The sequence below is a fragment of the Galleria mellonella genome, unplaced genomic scaffold (genome assembly GCF_026898425.1).
Source record: "Galleria mellonella isolate WM207_F2 unplaced genomic scaffold, CSIRO_AGI_GalMel_v1 utg36, whole genome shotgun sequence".
In the NCBI taxonomy this organism is placed as follows: domain Eukaryota; kingdom Metazoa; phylum Arthropoda; class Insecta; order Lepidoptera; family Pyralidae; genus Galleria; species Galleria mellonella.
In genome coordinates, this window is record NW_026442086.1 from 6,890,731 (window position 1) to 6,911,179 (window position 20,449).

The following is a 20,449-nucleotide window of genomic DNA, read 5'->3' on the forward strand; positions in this document are numbered from 1 at the left end:
TATCAAAGGTCACTCCTAAGTCTTTTATGGTGTTCCTAGATTCAATTATTTCATTTTGAATATGGTAGCTGTAATCAATAATGTGCAATTTTCTAGAGAATTTCATATTAAAACACTTTTTAGTGTTTAAATTCATGCCATTTTGGAGACACCATTTATGTAGTCTACTTAAGTCGTCTTGAAGCTTTAATGCGTCCTCAATAGTTGTAATCAACCTAGCAAACTTCAAGTCGTCTGCGAATATGTATAACTCAGAAAACTGGAAACAGTTAATGATGTCGTTAATAAATATATTAAAAAGGATCGGCCCCAAATGAGATCCTTGAGGAATACCTGAGACCACCGAGTGGAAAGAAGAACGGTATCCATTCAAAACTACATAAAACGAACGATTGGATAAATAAGACCTTAGCCAGGAGAGCAAAGCACCCGTTACACCATACGCAGAAAGCTTATATAGTAATATTCTATGTGGAACTTTATCAAAAGCCTTGCAGAAATCGGTGTAAATAACGTCGTATTGCTTACCAGCGTCAATTGCATTCACGACTGATTCAGTAAATGTACTGAGATTAGTACACGTGGATCTTGCACTTACAAATCCGTGCTGACAGTCCGACAGATAAAGACGAAAATGATATTGAATATGGGGACAAATTAAAGACTCAAAAATTTTAGGAAAAGCTGAAAGCATTGAGATTGGTCTATAATTATCTATGAAACTGTCAGAATCAGACTTATGAATAGGGACAACCTTTGCAACTTTCCAAGCTGATGGGAAAACTCCAGTTTTAAGAGAAGTATTAAAAATAATAAAAAGCGGCAAAACTAATTCTAAAGCACATGCTGATATAAATATCGGAGAGATCCCATCGGGTCCTGCTCCCTTGTTCTTATCTATTGTCTTTAGTCGATTTAACAATGTATCGTATTTAATTACTGGGGCGAATAAACACTGGCTATTATTTTCCAAAAAATCAATAAAATCGGAATGATAATTGGTATGGCTATCATCAATGTTGAATGAAGAAAAAAAATATTTCGCAAACATTTCACAAATCTCGGTTTGGTCCAATGTAGTAGTGCTGCTATTAGTCATAGAAGTGGGGTAAGTGCTAGAACCACCCCGCTTCGTTTTTACATGTGACCAAAATATCTTAGGATTCACTTTAATTTCTTTTTCAATCCGCTTTAAGTAATTATTATGTAACTCTTTTGAAATATTTTTACAGCGAGTACTAATCAACTCCAATTCCAGTTTGTCCATTGGATTTCCATATTTTTTGTATCTTAACCTTAGTTTATTTTTTTCCCTTAAATATCTTATCAACGTGCGATTAAACCACGGTGGAAATTTTTTGTGTTTTAATTTTTGAAGTGGTACAAATTTTCGTATACAGGAATTTAAAATTTGATAGAGTAACTCAACCATATCATCCACGCCCTGAAGTCCATTGAATAACTCCCTCCAGCTCACATCTCGCAATGTTCCTTTTATTTCTTCGTAATTAGCATTGTAGAAGTTATATTTGGTTTGTGAATAATTGTATGGGAGATTAGTTTGTTCATGTAGGGAAATAATGATGTCCAATGGTGGGTGGAGTTGATCAATTTTACTCAATGCACCAACAGATTTCCCAACCTCGCAAACAGATATATTGCTCAAAACGAGGTCTAAAATTCGGCTACTAGCATTGTGTACCAGATTAAATTGATTTAGTTTATTACAATATATAAAATCAATAAGTATTTGATTGATTGCGGTCAAATTGCCATTGTGCGCTGAATTACGCACCAGTGACCAATCTATACCTCCCTGATTAAAGTCACCTATAATACATACATATGCATCAGTTTCCTCAAATATAGCATTACAATTGTCTATAAAATTATCTAGCTCTGATTTGCAAACAGGCGGTGGAAAATAGACAGAGCAAATAGCTAATTGATGAGAACAACGCGAGATACGAACATCCAAAATAACCCACAAATCCTCGGATTTACTTTCCCATTTAAAAATTCGTTTTGATTTAATAGAATTTAAAACAGCTATAAGTACACCGCCGCCCTCCCAATTATGGCGATAACCTGAAGATTCTCTATCTCTTCTATAAACCACATACCTGTCATCAAACAGTTCACCACTCATTACAGAACCATTTAACCAAGTTTCAGTTAAGACGGTTATAGGCGGTTATAGGCGACGGTTACCACTTTCCATCAGGTGGGCCGTCAGCTTGTTTGCCATTCTAAGTCGTAAAAAAATATAGGTAAAAATCGTTTCTAGTAATAAATTGAAATTGTATTTAATAAAAAAAAAGCCGATTTCAGTTGCAAAATCAATTTTAAGTTAAATATCAAACTACTGAACTGATTTTAATAAAATTTCTATGGAATCAATCGATAAATATGCCTTTTCAGATCCAAAAAGAATTTCAAAATTGTTTCTTAACTGACTGAGTTATGAGGTAACAAACACTTAAAATATAACCGAATTGAGAATTTTCTTTTTTTGAAGTCGGTGGACTGAAATCTTTTCATCTTTTCATTAAATATTTATTATTAATGTAAAAAATTACATGAATGTAATGTTATATTATAAATGAATCCTTACAATATTATATACATAATAATAAAAGATTTTATATTTAATTATTTGAACAGAATAAAAATAAACTTATTTAAATAAACTTAATTTGAATTTGTATGGTATGTTTTATGATTCTGCCACCTAATTTGGAAAGCAGTCTCTGCCAAAAATTTGTTATTCTGTGTGAATTATAATTTACTAGCGATCATGCCTACAGGAACACACACACACACACACACACACATACACACGTGTATATGTGTGTGTGTTTCGAAAATTCTATCTATAGAATTTTCGAAAACAATATATATAGTTTACGTTACTCGCTGACATTCTGCCAGTTGACCGAAGCCCAGCAGTGGGTTACTACTGCCAACGTTTCAGAACGCTAGAAGTGTCCAAAAATATCAGCAATGGTATCGAGTGATCGTAAATTGTCGCCAACACGCCATGCATAATGTATAGTAACCCCATATAACGCCATGAACGTCAATATACGACTTCCACTCGATTGGTGGGTATGGGTACAACAGTTAGCTATTGTGTTTGTATAATTAGGGTTCACAGTGTCGGATATCAGAACGGAATAAAATCCTTACTAATATTACAAATGTGAAAGTTTGTTTGCTATCCAATAGCGCCTTAAAGGCTTAAGTTATCACTATGAAATATGATATATAAATACTAGGCATGACATTTTTTATTTTATATATATCACTAGCTGACTCGGCAAATGTTGTTTTACCATATACATTATTTCTAGAACTATACATGAAAATTTATCGTACTACAATTATTATATTCGATTGTCATCTTGTAACTCTATTGAGGCATATAAAAATCGCGATTAAACAACAGGGGTTGATCGTAAAAGCGTAAAAATTTGAATTTGTATGTTTTTTTCAATTCTAAATCATAATAAAATAAAAACAAAAAATTTAGTCAAATAAATAAAAAAAAAATATTTAGTCAAATAAATAAAAAAAAATATTTAGAGGTAGGTCACGTTTAATAGTGAGAGGTATAAAAAATAGATGTTGGCCGATTCTCAGACCTACCCAATATGCACACAAAATTTCATAAAAATCAGTAAAGCCGTTTCGGAGGAGTTTGGTAACAAACACCGTGACACGAGAATTTTATATATTAGATGTTTTAAATGTAACAGTAAAAATCAAATCAAAGTTATAACTCTAGTACTTACATATAAAATTATGTTATCGGTATTTAACACTAGTCCAAATATTTGTGCGCTTTTTTATGCAACTTAGAATGGCATACAAGCTGACGGCCCACCTGATGGAAAGTAGTAGCCGTCGCCTATAGACATGGACATAACAGAGTATTCTGTTTCGCCCATGATACCCCCCATGCGTTAACATTCTTGAGTACTCAGGTGTTATTCCTCTGCACCCTGTAAATTCACTGCCATATCCCATCTTTCAAACCGAAACACAGGCATGCAAACAACTGGTTCATCATCATCTAGCAATATAAGCCATCAGATCGACCTCCACGTGGTCCACTAGAAATCGTCGTGGTTAATTCTTGTGAAATTTGTCTAGATGGGCTAATTGACCTGTTTTCATCCTCACCTATCATCTATCACTGGTGTCCTGCCAGCGTATACCGATAGCACAGGCTAAGAAACCATTCCATTATCATTTATATAAAAAAACCCAGTCACACGGACGAAGTCGCGGCTAAAAGCTAGTTTTGAAATAAATATTTTATGGTGTTATGGTACAAACAACTTCTAATTTATAGTTGGTCACGTCAGATGTCACTTGAGTCACATAAATTTAATTAAATACTATCAAATAACAATAATACTGTTTTTAACCGTCGTTTGTTAATTATAATTTAACCTAATTCATTCTTGTTCAAAACAACAATATTGCGTCGTAAACAGATAGTAAATGCTACATTTTAAGTAACTATATGGACTGTTAACGACCTACGGGCTATCCAGATCATATATGTTTAGATGGAGCGTCTATTGTCTTTGCATGATTATTTTTTATTAATGATATAAATCAAGGTGATATAATTCATTTCATAATTAAAGTAAAAATGGTTAAAAAATAAATTTGACAGCTGTTTTTTTTCTGCAATGGACATTAAAAAGGTATCCAGACACGATCAACTTAATGTGATTTAAAGTTCTTTTATATAATTTTTGGGCATTCAATGTTATGATGGAAATTTCCACCGTTATGCAAAGAAGTGTTAAGGAATATTTCAGAAACAGTAAATATTAGCTGACACATAGTTTCTTCATATTAATACGAAACACACATATTTATGAACATTTAGGTGTTCAAAAAATATTTTTGTTGTTACTAAGTGCGAATTTCTTTGGCAATATAATAAAAAGAAATAAATAAAAAATGATTAATTTAAAAATTAAACAATTTAAAAGTGTTCTAAATAGAGCAATAAATAGTACTTTAAATTCTACTTTTGAACAACTATTATTTAATGAGAATTAAATACAAAATACATACATAAATTTAATACAATTAAATTATCGATTTATTTGGGATATATTATAGGTAACATACATATGTTATTTTGTAGCTGTGTTATGCGATTACGATACAAATTCTGAACACAAACATATTTTTATAATTACTATTTATAAATGTTTTTTTTTATTACTCCTCTCCATCCAAATGTTGCCGGGAAGAGATCGCTTTCGGCGATAAGGTCGCCCATTGTTTTCTCATTGTGATTATTTCTTGTAATTGTTTATATCTATAATAAGTTTACTATTGTAATCTTCTGGAGGAAACAATAAAGAGTATCTATCTATCTTTACAATTATTCGGAATTATTCCCTTATTGGTTTTATATTACTTTTATGATAATTACTGGTGCTATTTATTTTATACTTATTGTTTGAAAAACAATAAAGTTCTTAATTCAAATATTTTAAATCTAATACGACTACGAAAAATTCGTCGTGTGTCGATGTTTTAATTCACTGAAGTACTTCTTTTTTGAAGAGCAAAATGTACCTGTTGTTGAAGTGAATTGTAAGGTACTCTATCTAGATGATATTGATCATGGCCAGGTAGTGGTGGGCTGCCGTCGGCTGTCGTCATACGATAGGGAACCGCGCCCTTTCGCCGCACCCTACGACCTACATCCTTAAGCGTTGCTAGATGGATGTAACCGAAAAATTACATGTATGGATAAAATATCTTTGAATATTACACAACGCCATCTAGCCGCAAACCCCCACACAAAGCTGGGGGCAAGGGATTGTTAGTAATGAAGAGAGAATTTCATTGCTAGCAATATACCCAACCAGGTCGATCTCCTCGCGGTTTCCCCCTGGAAACTACCATGGTTAATTCCTGATGAATTCATTATGATGGGCTAACTGGCCTGTTTTCATTCTCATCGATCATCTTTCACTGGTGCCCCGCCAGCGTGTCCCGTTAGCGCAGGCGGGGTGACCATTCCATTTTCACCAATCAAAAATTACAGGGTACAGAGGAATAACATCCGAGTCCTCAGGAATGGCAACGCATGGGGGGTATCATGGGTGAAACAGTATACTCTGTTATGTCCATGGTACTCCTCATGTCTATAGGCGGCGGTTACCACTTTCCATCAAGTGGGCTGTCAGCTTGTTTGCCATTCTAAGTTGTATAAAAAAAAAATATCTGTCACGCCTGCCTCCTATTAGAGTTGGATAATCATTAACTATTAAATCCTAAAATCCATACAAAAAAGGTTACATAAATTGATTAGCGGGTCGAGCGAAACTCATAACTTCAGTTCCCATAAAACTTAAAAAGACCATGTCAGTTTAACGGACACTTAACATTCTATGTGAGTTTATAGTGCGTATTAAAGGTATATGTGTGCCAGTTCTTACGCGAGCTATTAAGAAGGGACTCGCCATAAGAATGGCCAAGTCCGCTTTTTACCACAGATTAAATATAATTTAAAATGTTGTTTACTACATAGTCCATAAACATAGAAAAAATACCAGAAGAAGACTTTGTACAAAAGTCGTTTGCTTGGGTACCTCTGTCGCATTCGTGTTTCTACCGTGAAGCAGTTGCGTTTACATGGCTGTGTTTCATTTACAGGGTACAGAGGAATAACATCTGAGTCCTCAGAAATGGCAACGCATGGGGGGTATCATGGGCGAAACAGTATACTCTGTTATGTCCATGGTACTGCTCAAGTCTATAGGCGACGGTTACCACTTTCCATCAGGTGGGCCGTCAGCTTGTTTGCCATTCTAAGTTGTATAAAACTTGTTAAAAAAATACTTAGGTATTTATAACTAGAAGTAAGTGTAACAGAAGCCATCACAATTCTCTCGTGTGACAATGTTTTGTACCATATAAAAGGCGTTATGGCGCATGGCGTCACGTCTGTCACTGGATATCTACTAACACGAACAGCGATCCTGTTACATTTACGTAACGCGAACCTTACAAAGTTGTGTTTACACGACGAAATAAGCTTGTACTTAGTATTTTGATTTACGAGAGAATAAACTGGGAAGATTTATCGGAGTTTTAGTACGTAGAGGCATTTCTTTAGTAGAGAATAATGTAATGGTAAATCCGCCTGCGCTATCAGTCATGTTTAATGGGTGATAATGGTGTGGCAATCCTACCAACGCTATCGGTATACACCGGCGGGGCACCAGTGAAGGATGATAGATGAGGATGAAGCAGGTCAGTTTGTCTATCGTGACGAACTCAACAAGAATTGTTCACGATGGTTTCCAGGGGGAACCACGTGGAGGTCGACCTAATAGGGTATATGCTAGCAATGGGGCTGGCAAACTCCATTGCTAACAATCCTGCGCTATCAGTATACGTTGGCGGGACACCAGTGAGAGGTGATAGACGAGGATGAAAGCAGGTCAGTTGGTCCATCATCAAGATGGTTTCCTGGAAGGACCGAGTGGTGGTCGATCTTATAAGATATATTGCTAGCAACGGATCTGTCAGATCCCCACCACTAACAATCCCTTCCCCCCGATACCGATATCACCCATGCCTACAAAATAACTTGCTGTATGGTTCCGACATGGAATGGACCATCTTTTTCTTTCTCGTGATTGTCGTAAGAGGCGACTAAGGGAATTCAATGATCGAGGGATGAACAGTAGCATCTCTCTTAAAACATCATCGAAGCCTAACTGCGGCTGCCAACCCTCCTGCCAAAAGTGATAACTATTGGCAAAATACCCGAAAAGAGCCTATATTCACGAGGGCATAGATATACTTTTTTTTATCAGCCGTTAACTTAAATAGTTAACGGCTGATAAAAAGAAAAAGGAAAAAAAAAAACAAACTTTAATTCTGTTTTAAAGACACGTAATGTAGAGTTACCAATCTTCTTTATTTGGGGGGGAAAAGGATTGTTAGTAATGGAGACTGAGAATCCCATCGCTAGCAATATACCCAACCAGGTCGACCTCCTCGCGGTTCTCCCTGGAAACTACCATGGTTAATTCCTGATGAATTTATCATGATGGGCTAACTGGCCTGTTTTCATTCTCATCTATCACCCTTCACTGGTGCTCCGCCAGCGTATCCCGTTAGCGCAGGCGTTACCGTTACCATACCATTTTCACCCATAAAAAATATATACACTTATATATTATATATACTTATGGTATTTGTTCTCTTAATAAGCGTAGCTCCATGGGAAAGTAAACCCTTTTTCCTTCAATATTCACATGATTGTGTCGTGTGAATGCGGACAATTAATTATGAATTAATTTGTTACTAACTGGTTACGATTGGCACAATCTGTTGAAATACTGTACGGAACTATAAGCACCAAGCGAGCCGTGCTTCACACGCCTTTTTGAAATAATTGTTTTTCTAAAAATAAATAAATAAATAAGTTACAGCTCTTGGTACTCGCTGATAATGTAGCTTTTTATAGATAACAGCATTTTTTAAATCAGTTGAGTAATTTCGAGTATATATCCATTACAAACAAAAAATATAATCTTTTTCTTCTATTTTTTTTTTATAATACGAGGGCAAACGAGCGTGCGGCACACCTGATGGTAAGTGACTACCTTAATGGGTGATAATGGAATGGTAACCTCGCCTGCGCTAACGATATATGCTGGGGGAAAGGGATTGTTAGCAATGGAGTTCGACATTGCTAGCAATATGCCCTATCAAGTCGACCGCCACGTGGTTCCCCCTGGAAACCATCGTGAACAATTCTTGTTGAATTCGTCACGATGGGCTAACTGACCTGTTTCATCCTCATCTATCATCCCTCACTGGTGCCCCGCCGGTGTATACCAATAGCGCCGGTGGGGTTACCATTCCATTATCACCCATTAAAAAAAAAACGGTTTATGCTGGTGGGGCACCAGTGAGGGATGATAGGTGACGAATAAAGCAGATCAATTAGCCTATGGTGAAAAATTTCACAAGAATGAACCACTATGGTTTCCAGGTGGGAACTGCGTGGAGGTCGACCTGATAGGGTGTATTACTTACCCCCCGGATTAGCTATATTCATGGTATAACCTATATGTTAAGCCCACATGTTAAGTTAGAATATAAGTTATTTTGTTTACAAAATATCATTTTCATGCATTTCATTTGAATTGCCTGCATGAATTAGTACGAGTACATACCGTTTCTATCGTGAAGCAGTTGTGTTTGTACGGCTGTGTTTCGGTTTGAAGGGTGGAATATGGCGTGAATTTACAGGGTACAGAGGAATAACACCTGAGTGCTCAGGAATGGCAACGCATGGGGGGTATCATGGGCGAAACAGTATACTCTGTTATATCCATGGTACTGCTCATGTCTATAGGCGACGGTTACCACTTTCCATCAGGTGGGCCGTCAGCTTGTTTGCCATTCTAAGTTGCAAAAAAAAAAAACTTTAAAGCCGCGGGAAAGACCTAGTAGGAGACGATAATACATGCATTCCAAATGTAAAGGATCCTTTTATGAATCATCGAAAACGGTAGTTTTAGATACCCTGTTTAAATTACGAAACAATGATACAAATTATTACTATGTAAAATCGTAATTTACCGTAAGAACAAATATTGATTATACACTATTCATATACGTGGTATAATGTATTGTATGATTGTAGCACGTCAGTATATACCTAAGACCATCACGGCATTTATTTACATAGCTGACTAAACCGAGTGATTCATAGGTAGCTATACTTATACTGTTATGTACATATATATGTATATATGTTATGTTAATGTCACATCTTATAATATTTTAGTACTGGGGGAAAGAGATAGATAGATACATTTATTTTATCATAAAACAAGCCAAAAGCCTTCCCCATAAGAGGAATTTTGCCAGTACTTGCTACGCTTGACAGGCAGGTTGGCAGCCGTAGTTAGGAATTGGTTATTTTTTTATGCAACTTAGAATGGTAAACAAGCTGACGGCCCACCTGATGGAAAGTGGCAACCGTCTTTTATTTATTTATTTATTTATTTATAAAAGACACACCAACAATATGCTCACAATAATTAAGCAGACAATATACAATGTTATTAACAAGTAAAAGAGAAAAACTACTATATAAAAAGTGCTTAAATCTAAGTCGCCTATATACATGAGCAGTACCATGGACATAACAGAGTATACTGTTTTGCTTATGATACCCTCCATGCGTTACCATTTCTGAGGACTCAGGTGGTATTACTCGGTACCCCGTAAATTCACCTCCCTCTTGGGGGGTTTTGTCAGTAGTTGTTACGCTTGGCAGGCGGATTGGCAACCACAGTTAGGCTTTAAAGATGTTTTAAGAGGGACGCTGCTGCCCATCCGTCGCCCTCCGTTAGTCGCTTCTTACAACACCCACGGGAAAGGAAGGGGTGGCCTATTCTATGCCGGGACCATACGACATATTATTATTTAGTGCATGCCAGATCTAGTTAAATATTAAAATAGCAGATAATCTCACATTATCAATCAGTAAAAGAAAAAAATATCTTTATTAATTCGTTATAAATATATATTAGTATAATACTTATAACTGTGCCAGTAACCATGGAAACTCTAACTTCAATTTCAATTAAATTGTGACAATAAGTTAAATTCAATTCATAATAAACAAAATTGTTGAAATTTCATATCGAAACACAACCATACAAACACAACTTTTTCACGGCAGAAACACGAGTGGGACAGAGGTGCCCAAGTAAACGACTTTTGTTCAAAGTCTCCCTCTGGTAATTGGTTTGTTTTAAGAAGGACACTTAGCCATTTCCCTATAAGTTATATTATTAATTAACTTCTTTAAAAAGATGAAGTCTCAATTCGATTTTTTTATGCCATGTGATGTCTTCGCCAATCACAGGCGTATTTAATGGAGTCGACCTTAGTCTGTGGGCCATACCAACCACAGAATTGTCTGATGCCCACAACAGAGTACCTACCATGAAATATTTTACGAAATTTCACGGACGAACGAAATACAAACTTGATATTAAAATTACATAATACATACCTTTTAAAAATGTAGAAATATCATTCCTTCGGACTTTTATGTTATGATTTATGACGAACAAAATATTAAGTTCTATTTGCTGGGCCTATTTCGGTGTGAACAAAAACACGAAATTTAGTCCAAAAAATCGGAATTTCAATTCATGGTATCTCAGATGCGAACGCAGTTTTGTAAAAACATGTCTGATTGTAAATAAATGCCTTTTAAAAGAGGCCAGTTAAACTTAAGCACGTTTACAAGCAGTTTTAAATCGTTAAATGTTGCAACCATAATGTATTTCTTTTTGTATCTATAAATACTTATCCTAAATTAGTTGTTTGTTTTTTATTAAATTTAACACGTACATTCTTTATTAAAATACGTGCTTATTATGAATATTTATTAAATACATAGGTATACTTGAAACCATAAGCTTAACTACGTGCTTTATGTAAATAACAATAAATTTTTTTTGGTTCTTCCAACATTTTACAGATTATGGCCACGCAGGCGAAACTGCGGTTTAAAAATATGTACCTCCAAATCTTAAGGTAAGGAATAATACCCGAGTCTAAGTAATAATATTACAAATAATCACTGATCTTGTGTTATAAATGCATGTTTTTAGTTTATTACTAATTTTGCTATTAATATTTGTCTGTGACAAACATAAATACCGATATTTGTTTGAATTCAATGTCTAAAACCACATTAATTAATTCTGTATCAATTTATTATTAATTTATAAATTTTATATAGCTTTAAGTGTCTCTTTAATAGGTACACAAAAAATATACACAACAAAGGGAAATATACACTTATTTTTCGCATATGGGGTCAGCTAAGCCGATACACGTCGACCCATACGAAACTTTTATGCTTCCCCCTGCCTTATACCATCATTTCATAGATCCTATGTGTTACCCTAACGATATCCCGTGGTTTAAGATAGTCCCCTGGCTCTGGATAAGCCGTTCCCAGTAGACTCATACGCATACTTGCCAACGAATCGCAGTTGCACATCAAGTGTTCCATGGATTCCGATTTCTCCCCGCACAGTCTGCACAGTCTGTGCGAAGATAGACCCATCTTGTGTAGTATATGCCTTATTGGCATATGTCCAGTTAAAATGTGCACTTATAGTTCTATGCTGTTTTTTTTTAATCATAGATAATTCCAAGGGTAATGTTACAAACTAAACATGCTTGTGGTATTGCTATTGGTATTTTTCAATTATTGACAAATGCAAAATATGAAGTAGATGCAATGTTTTCAGCGGTACCTAGATTTATGTGAAACATACGATTACAGTAGAATCTCTATTATCCGAATTAAATAAATCCAGGGTTATTCCGTATAATCGAAAATCCGGATAGACGATTTCAAAGTCAAATCAAATATTAATTAAATATTAATATTTATTTATTATGTAGGTTATTTAGACAATACGATATAAAAAAAAGAACTATAAAGATAATGAATTATATAATACTAGCTGACCTGGCAAACGTTGTTTTACCATATACGTTATTTGTAGAAAATATTTTTTTAATTAAATAAAAAATAATTAAAGGAAAAAAAACATTTTTTTTCTTTAAATTTTTAATAAATTTAAAGAAAAAAATTTACAAAAATATTTAAAAAAATTAAGGCTGGGTCACCCTTATCATTGAGGGGTATGAAAAATAGATGTTGGCCGATTCTCAGACCTACCCAATATGCACACAAATCAATTTCATCAAAACCAGTAAAGTCGTTTCGGAGGAGTTTGGTAACAAACACCGCGACACGAGAATTTTATATATTAGATGTAATTTAAAATAGTTGGATATAATTAGTTATTAATCTTTGACATGATGAATTAAAATCTTTTCATTGCGGCAAAGTCCTTGATGCGCTTCAGTTGTAACAACTGTATGGTATCCGATTAATCCTGTTTTGTCCGGATAATCGAATATTCGGATATTGATTATCCGAATGTTCGGATAATCGAAATTCCGCTGTATTCTATGATTAACATTTTAGTACGTAGGCAGATCACTTTTTAAATAATCGATCGAAAATATTGAAAATTCTTCAAATGTTTTAAAAAATTGACAGACAGTTGCGACATTGCTATACTTCGTTAATAACACTGTTAAGCTTTTTATAACAGAGATGTGCACCAGTTCATGCAGTGCACAATCATGAGTTACAATAACATTTTGAAATAGTAAAAGGTGAATGATCAAGTGACTCTTCGATCTTGACCTACTTAATGCAAACTAAGGCTTTGAAACGTAATGAACAAACTGCATAGTGCATATTAGTGTCCTACCAATATGATAAACTAGCTTTAACCCGCGACTTCGTTCGCCTGACCGGGATATATTACTAATCGTGATAAAAGTAGCCTACGTCCTCCATCTTGTATAGTACGTGTATACCAAATTTCATAGTGATTGGTTTTTTTTGATGGGTGAAAATGATATGGTAACCCCGCCTGCGCTAACGGGATACGCTGGCGGAGCACCAGTGAAGGGTGATAGATGAGAATGAAAACAGGTCAGTTAGCCCATCATGATGAATTCATCAGGAATTAACCATGATAGTTTCCAGGGAGAACCGCGAGGAGGTCGACCTGGTTGGGTATATTGCTAGCAATGGGATTCTCAGTCTCCATTACTAACAATCCCTTTCCCCCATAGTGATTGGTTAGGCCATTATATATTATATTTGTAAGGATGTGAAAGTTTGTAAAGATGTTTGTTACAAAAATGACTGAACGTATTTGAATAAAAGATATCTGAAGAGTTAGTTGCAAAAACTTAGTAACAGTTATTAAACTAATTAATTTAGTTAATGTAAAATTTACACGTTGTTGATATGTATTTTTAAAATACATTATTATGGTTTAACGCGATGAAAAAATTGCAGGTAAATATTCGTTGTGTATTAGTGGACTTCGCATATTGTTTTTTATTAACTCCAAATATAACAATAGTACCTACGTACCTGTTTTTATTGTTGTCGTTTCAACGTGGATTGCACCACGTTGTCCTGTCGTGACCACGACATGATGTTTTAAAACCAAATAACTTGCTAAAAGAAAGTGTATAAATAGCGTTGCCAACTGCTACCTTTTTCTAATAATTCTTTTATTCTTTAATTCTAATAATTCTTTCTAGTTATTAGAAAAAGGCAGCAGTTGGCAACGCTACATATATGACGCAACCGAGTCACCCACCCCTTCGCTATTTAAATAATTCTTGCAATGGCCCCCCTTAAAACTTTCGAATGGTTTATTTTCTTTTTCATATACATATTTCATTTATATTATGCTTATTTTACCAGAGGGAGACTTTGTACAAAAGTCGATTGCTTGGGTACCTCTGTCCCATTCGTGTTTCTACCGTGAAGCAGTTGTTTGTATGGCTGTGTTTCGGTTTGAAGGGTGGGATATGACGTGAATTTACAGGGTACAGAGGAATAACATCCTCAGAAATCCTCAGGAATGGCAACGCATGGGGGGTATCATGGGCGAAACAGTATACTCTGTTATGTCCATGGCACTGCTCATGTCTATAGGCGACGGTTACCACTTTCCATCAGATGGGCCATCAGTTTGTTTGCCATTCTAAGTTGTATAAAAAAAAAAACATAATACCAAATATCTAATCTTAGATTAACTTTATCTTTTATCTATATAAAATAATCTTTTTAATTTCTATTATAAATTGTCACAATTTCATTCCATTATTATCCATTAAAAAAAATGGATATTCTGAATCAAGACCTTTACAAGAAGCTTACGAGGTCTGTCCGGAAAGTTCGTATAAAAGTGTTCTGGAATGCGAGAAAGAGGAGTGGGGAGGCCAGGTAAGCGCAGGACCCCTTCCTTATGTCCCTAACAATGCTTCAGTTCTGGTCTGACCGCCGTGCGGTGCGAACTGGCTTGTCACGCCATCTGTGAAGTTACCTCTTAACGAAACCCCGTCGGCATGGAGCCCGCTTCCGTTGAAGAGCAGCGCGTCGTAATCAAGTTTCTCTCGAAACTCGGCAAGAATGGCCGTGAAAGCAAAGAGTGGAAGACATCCGGGGAACCACGAACAAAAAAATCAAGAAAATCCCGCTCAAATGTCAAGACAATGTTGATTGTTTTTTTCGATGTTCGGGGGATTGTCCATCAAGAATTCGTCCCTCCAGGCCAGACAGTTGATGGAAAATTCTACGTCGATGTGCTCAGACGCCTCAAAGCTCGTGTGGCACGAGTTCGTCCAGAATTGGCGCGAGAGGGGCGTTGGATTCTTCACCACGACAATGCCCCTGCCCACACCTCTCTTGTTGTCCGTGAGTTTTTGAGTAAAAATTCCATTACGGTGACCGAACACCCCCCCCTATTCGCCGGATTTGGCCCCGTGTGACTTCTTCTTGTTCCCAAAAACCAAATTGGTACTTCGGGGGCGGCATTTGGGGGACATAAATGAGATAAAAAAAGCTACGACGGGGCAGCTGAGAAACCTACAACCAGAGGACTTTCAAGGAGCCTTCTCACAGTGGAAACGGCGTTGGCACAAGTGCATTATGTCACAGGGGGAGTACTTTGAAGGGGATAAAATTGATTTACCTGAATAATTGTAAAATAAAATTTTTAAAAAACTTTTATACGTACTTTCCGGACAAACCTCGTATATGAAAGACGAGTATCCGATAGTCGCAAGGATATCTCCATTAGTCTTTCTAAAATGTTGACTAAAAAAAAAGAAAGTTGCAAACATTATTTTTTATCTATGCATTTTATATTATCTATAGCCTTGGTTTTAGAAAGTATTTATTATTTTATAAGCATTTATAATCCGTTAGAAAGTGAACAAAATCTGTCAGGATATAGAATTCTTAATTGGTTTTACGTAATAAATTTATCGTCATAGTTTAAGGTTTAATTTTGCAAATAAATAGAAACTTTCATTGTAACAGTAACAATTAGAATGGAACCCTATGAATTTTAAAAATATGAAAATTGGTTCGGAATAAAAAATATATATACATACTTAAATAGTACGTAAGTCAGTTTTTTTTTTTATCAAAAACTATCAAAAGATTTTTCATCTATTTGACACGGTATATTTAAATTAACCCTTTTAAAAAATATATAAACATTTGATGTACAATTTATGGATAATTGATATTGATTAATGATAATAAATGAATAAAATTAATGGATGATAATGGAATGGTAACCGCGCCTGTGTTATCGGTATACAGTAGCGGAGCACCAATGAAGGATGATCGGTGAGGATGAAATGGCAGGTCAGTTAGCCCATCGCGACGAATTCAGCCATAAATTAGTCACGATGGTTTCCAGGGGGTACTGTGTTGAGTTCGACCTAATAGGATGTATTGATAGCAATGGGGAATATAGGGACCCAATTTATAACAGTCCTTCCCCCCCCCCCCCCCCAAAGGGTTAGCCCTATGTTCAGCAGCGGAAAGTTAACGGCTTAATGATGAAACAACAGTACGTGGACTTATTTGGTTGAGACATCTATTTCAGTTTCTGGAATATATACATGTATTTTTTCCTGTATTTGTCATCAGTATTTGTTCAAATTATACATGAGCAAATAAACGGGTAGATGTATTCGAATGTAGTTTGTAGGTAAATAAACATATATTATTTACAGGGGTGACGTTATAATTCTGGAATGTCACTTCGATTCTTGTGTTTATAACGGGCTACAGTGCATATTGCTAACTTTACCATTGTGGGGGGAAGGGATTGTTAGTAATGCGGACTACCAGTTCCATTGCTAGCAATATACCTAGTCAGATCGACCTCCACGTGGTTCTCCTGGAAACCATCGTGCTGAATTCCAAGTGTATTCATCACGATGGGGTAACTGATCTGCTTTTTCATTCTTACCTATCATCCCTCACTGGTGCCCCGCCAGCGTACACCGTTAAATCCATTAAAAGAAAAAAAAAAAACTACATTACTACTACCTAATATTTAAGTAAACATTTTTTCATACTAAATATATATCTACCGAGTTGTTTCTATTCACTTTTATGTCATTGATTTCACGGAGAAAACTTTAAATGAACACTCAGGTTATGGAATGAGCTCCCTGCCGAGGTTTTCCCAAGAGACTACAGCATGGGGTTCTTCAAAAGGGGGGTAAAGAGGCTTCTTTAGGGTCGGTAACGCGCGCGTAATACCTATGATCTTGCAGATGTTCATAGGCTACGGTTGCTTGGGTACCTCTGTCCCATTTGTGTTTCAACCGTGAAGCAGTTGTGTTTGCATGGCTGTGTTTCGGTTTGAAGAATGGGATATGGCGTGAATTTACTGGGTACAGAGGAATAACACCTAAGTCCTCAGGATCAGCAACGCATGGGGGGTATCATGGGCGAAACAGTATACTCTGTTATGTCCATGGTACTGCTCATGTCTATAGGCGACGGTTACCACTTACCATCAGGTGGGCCGTATGCTTGTTTGCCACGTCTGTGATATAAAAAACCATTGTAAAAATCCTTGAACGGCGAAATCGGTCACGTGTGTATTACCTATGACAACTTCTGGAAGAGTATAGTGTTTTTATAATACTATCATATGCTAAGATTAATTATTTAGGTACTAATTTAGACTTTGTACAGAATCCCAGTATTTTATAGTAAAAATGTAATAGGTGCTTTTAATTTTTATAGACAGTTTAAATTCGTTTCGAGTTTAAAATTAAAAGTTTGTAACGTATTTTGTACTACTCCTATAGTAGCTTCGCTTAAATGGCGTCCCGGGTTCGATTCTCGAAACGTTGTAATTTTAATAAGTATGGATGTTTAAAATTATTTCTACAGAAAATAGTAATTATTTTTATCAACCGATATAAACCATATCGGTATTATACAAAAGTATTGGAATCTATGACTCATGTGAATAAGGTCATATACCTATTCTCAAGAGGTAAGGCTGGTATTAATCACATAATAAAGTACAATACGTGATATTCTTTCTATTAATAATACTAAATATGACACTACCCACTTTATAAATAACTGAAGTGTTTACCTTTTTTTTTATTTATAAATTTCAATGTTTAAACTTCAATTATAATAATAGAAATAAGTGCTTAGAAAAGTATAAACAAAAAAGCAAAACACTGACTGATGTAGGCACATCACTATGACGTTATCAGCACAACAAATCGATATTTCATAATCAAGATCTTCTGCAAAAGTTGAGTCAACGACCGCGTTTACAGATACGCAAAAAGAACACTCACCTTGCTCAGCTTAAAACTCGATTATATTTTGGCATTCGACAATGTATAACCCACTGAATGCATCACTACACCACAGAAAATAACTTGCACCAAACTTCGAATTCACCGAAACCAAAATAACGTGCTCTATCGATTTCCTTATCACTTCTCTCTTATCTATCACTGATTGACTAGATCTGGTTCACATTCAGCTTTTTCCCAGACCTATATTTATTCATAAAAAAAAATATTTCAATATGCCTTTAAGTTTTCTTATTTAAATATCAAAATTGGAACGCACGCGGTTCGATATTCAAAGTTTTTGTTTCGTTAACGGTTTGCGTTATAAGGAGCGACATGAAGCCAACACAAGCGTTGGCGGTAAACTGGCATTGCAGACCGGTCAAGTGAGAGCTCGCATTGTGTCATCGTTTGAACTTACGTACGTTTTCCAATTAAAAACACAGTGAGACAATGTTCCTTGAATATTTTATTTTATTTTCATAAGAACGCCACAAGTTTTACAGCACTGTTGCAGGAGTTCAACTTACACTTATACTTCAGAAATACACACATAATTTAATACAGCAATTTAAGACAAGTAAAGCGAAATTAAAGAAGTTATACGTACATATTTATGAATAATTTTACACATAGTGGCCTACATTTCTTTGTAAAGACAAATTATGCAGTTTTGCATCAAAGTGTATTTATTATTTGTCAAAGACAAACTGCTGACCTCTGGTAGAAATAAGCATGTAACGACATACATACATACAGCATTCATGTACTACAGAGTAAGTAAATATTAAAACAGGTCAATGCGATAATAAGTTCTTATAGTTATTCTACTAAATTTATGCGACTTTGTTAGTCGCTTGTACAGTGATATAAGTCATAAAAACATGTCTAAAATCCGGTGATGATTCATAAAACTTTTTCACTTGAATTTTATTTATATATATATATATATATATATATATATATATATATACGATTTATTTATCAACTGATTTTAGTAACTTAATTTTATATTTATTCTAAAGTTTAAATTCTTAACAATTACAATAACAGATATATAAATAATACTGCTTACTGATTTCTGATTGTTTATATTTTTGTATAGAATTCTTGGAAGAAATTTTTGGTTGTTTCTTTCAAATCCAACTTTGTGTTCCTATTTAAGATACACAAAAGGCGAATTTAAAGTTAATGGCATTTCGGCGTCTTTACAAGTCAATCTTTGAAGAGTTAAAGCTATATTGGGCGAGTTCAATGCGCGTTTGCGAGGTACCTATTCGTATTTTTTATACTTAGGTATATGTATTTATTTCAGAAAGGAACCGTCGTTCGCGAGTCACGTTTTCACGAATCACGATATTTTTTTAATACTTTTACCTTGAGAATTGAATCCTTACTATTATTAAAAGTGTCAAAGTTGGTAAAGATTTTTACATGTTAAGATGTTACTGAATCACGCTAAAACACGCTGAACACATTTAAATGAAATTTAGTTCCCATGCTATCAATCATCAGGTTGACCTCCACGCCGTTCCCCCTGGAAACCATCTTGGTTAGTTTATCGTTGAATTCGTCACGATGGGCTAACTGATCTGCCTATTTATTTTCACCATTCATCCCTCACTGGTGCCCCACCAGTGAGTACTGATAGCGCAGGCGGGGTTACCATTACATTATCATCCATAAAAAAAGAAATCCCTGGAAACTATCATGATTGATTTATTATTGAATTCGTCATTCGACCAACAGACTTGATTGATCTTCGCCTATCATCCCTCACTGGTAGCTAAATCGGTACGCCAGTGTACTAATGTTATAGCACAGGCGAGATTACCATTTCATCATATATCGTCTATATGTGATAGATTCAATCGTCTATAGACATGAACAGTGCCATGGACATAATCGACGTATTGGATCGCTCATAGTACCCTTCATCTGTTACCATTCCTAAGGGCTAAAGTGTTTTTTTTTATGAGTGAAAATGGAATGGTAACCCCGCCTGCGCTAATGGGATACGCTGGCGGAGCACTAGTGAAGCGTGATAGATGAGAATGAAAACAGGCCAGTTAGCCCATCATGATGAATTCATCAGGAATTAACCATGATAGTT

General features: G+C 35.4%; 1 protein-coding gene across 2 annotated transcripts in view; it reads right to left on the minus strand.

The window, feature by feature from the left end:
• The window catches only part of LOC113520707 (unconventional myosin IC), an 82,720-nt gene that overhangs the window by 51,735 nt on the left and 10,536 nt on the right, over window positions 1-20,449 (minus strand). The window contains exon 1 of one of the 2 annotated variants that reach the window (XM_052897361.1): window positions 18,337-18,703. The exons of the other annotated variant lie outside the window; for it this stretch is intronic. The gene's annotated coding sequence lies outside the window, so the exon portion shown is untranslated. Of the gene's footprint in view, window positions 1-18,336; window positions 18,704-20,449 lie in introns of those variants that run through there. 2 annotated transcript variants of the gene reach the window in all.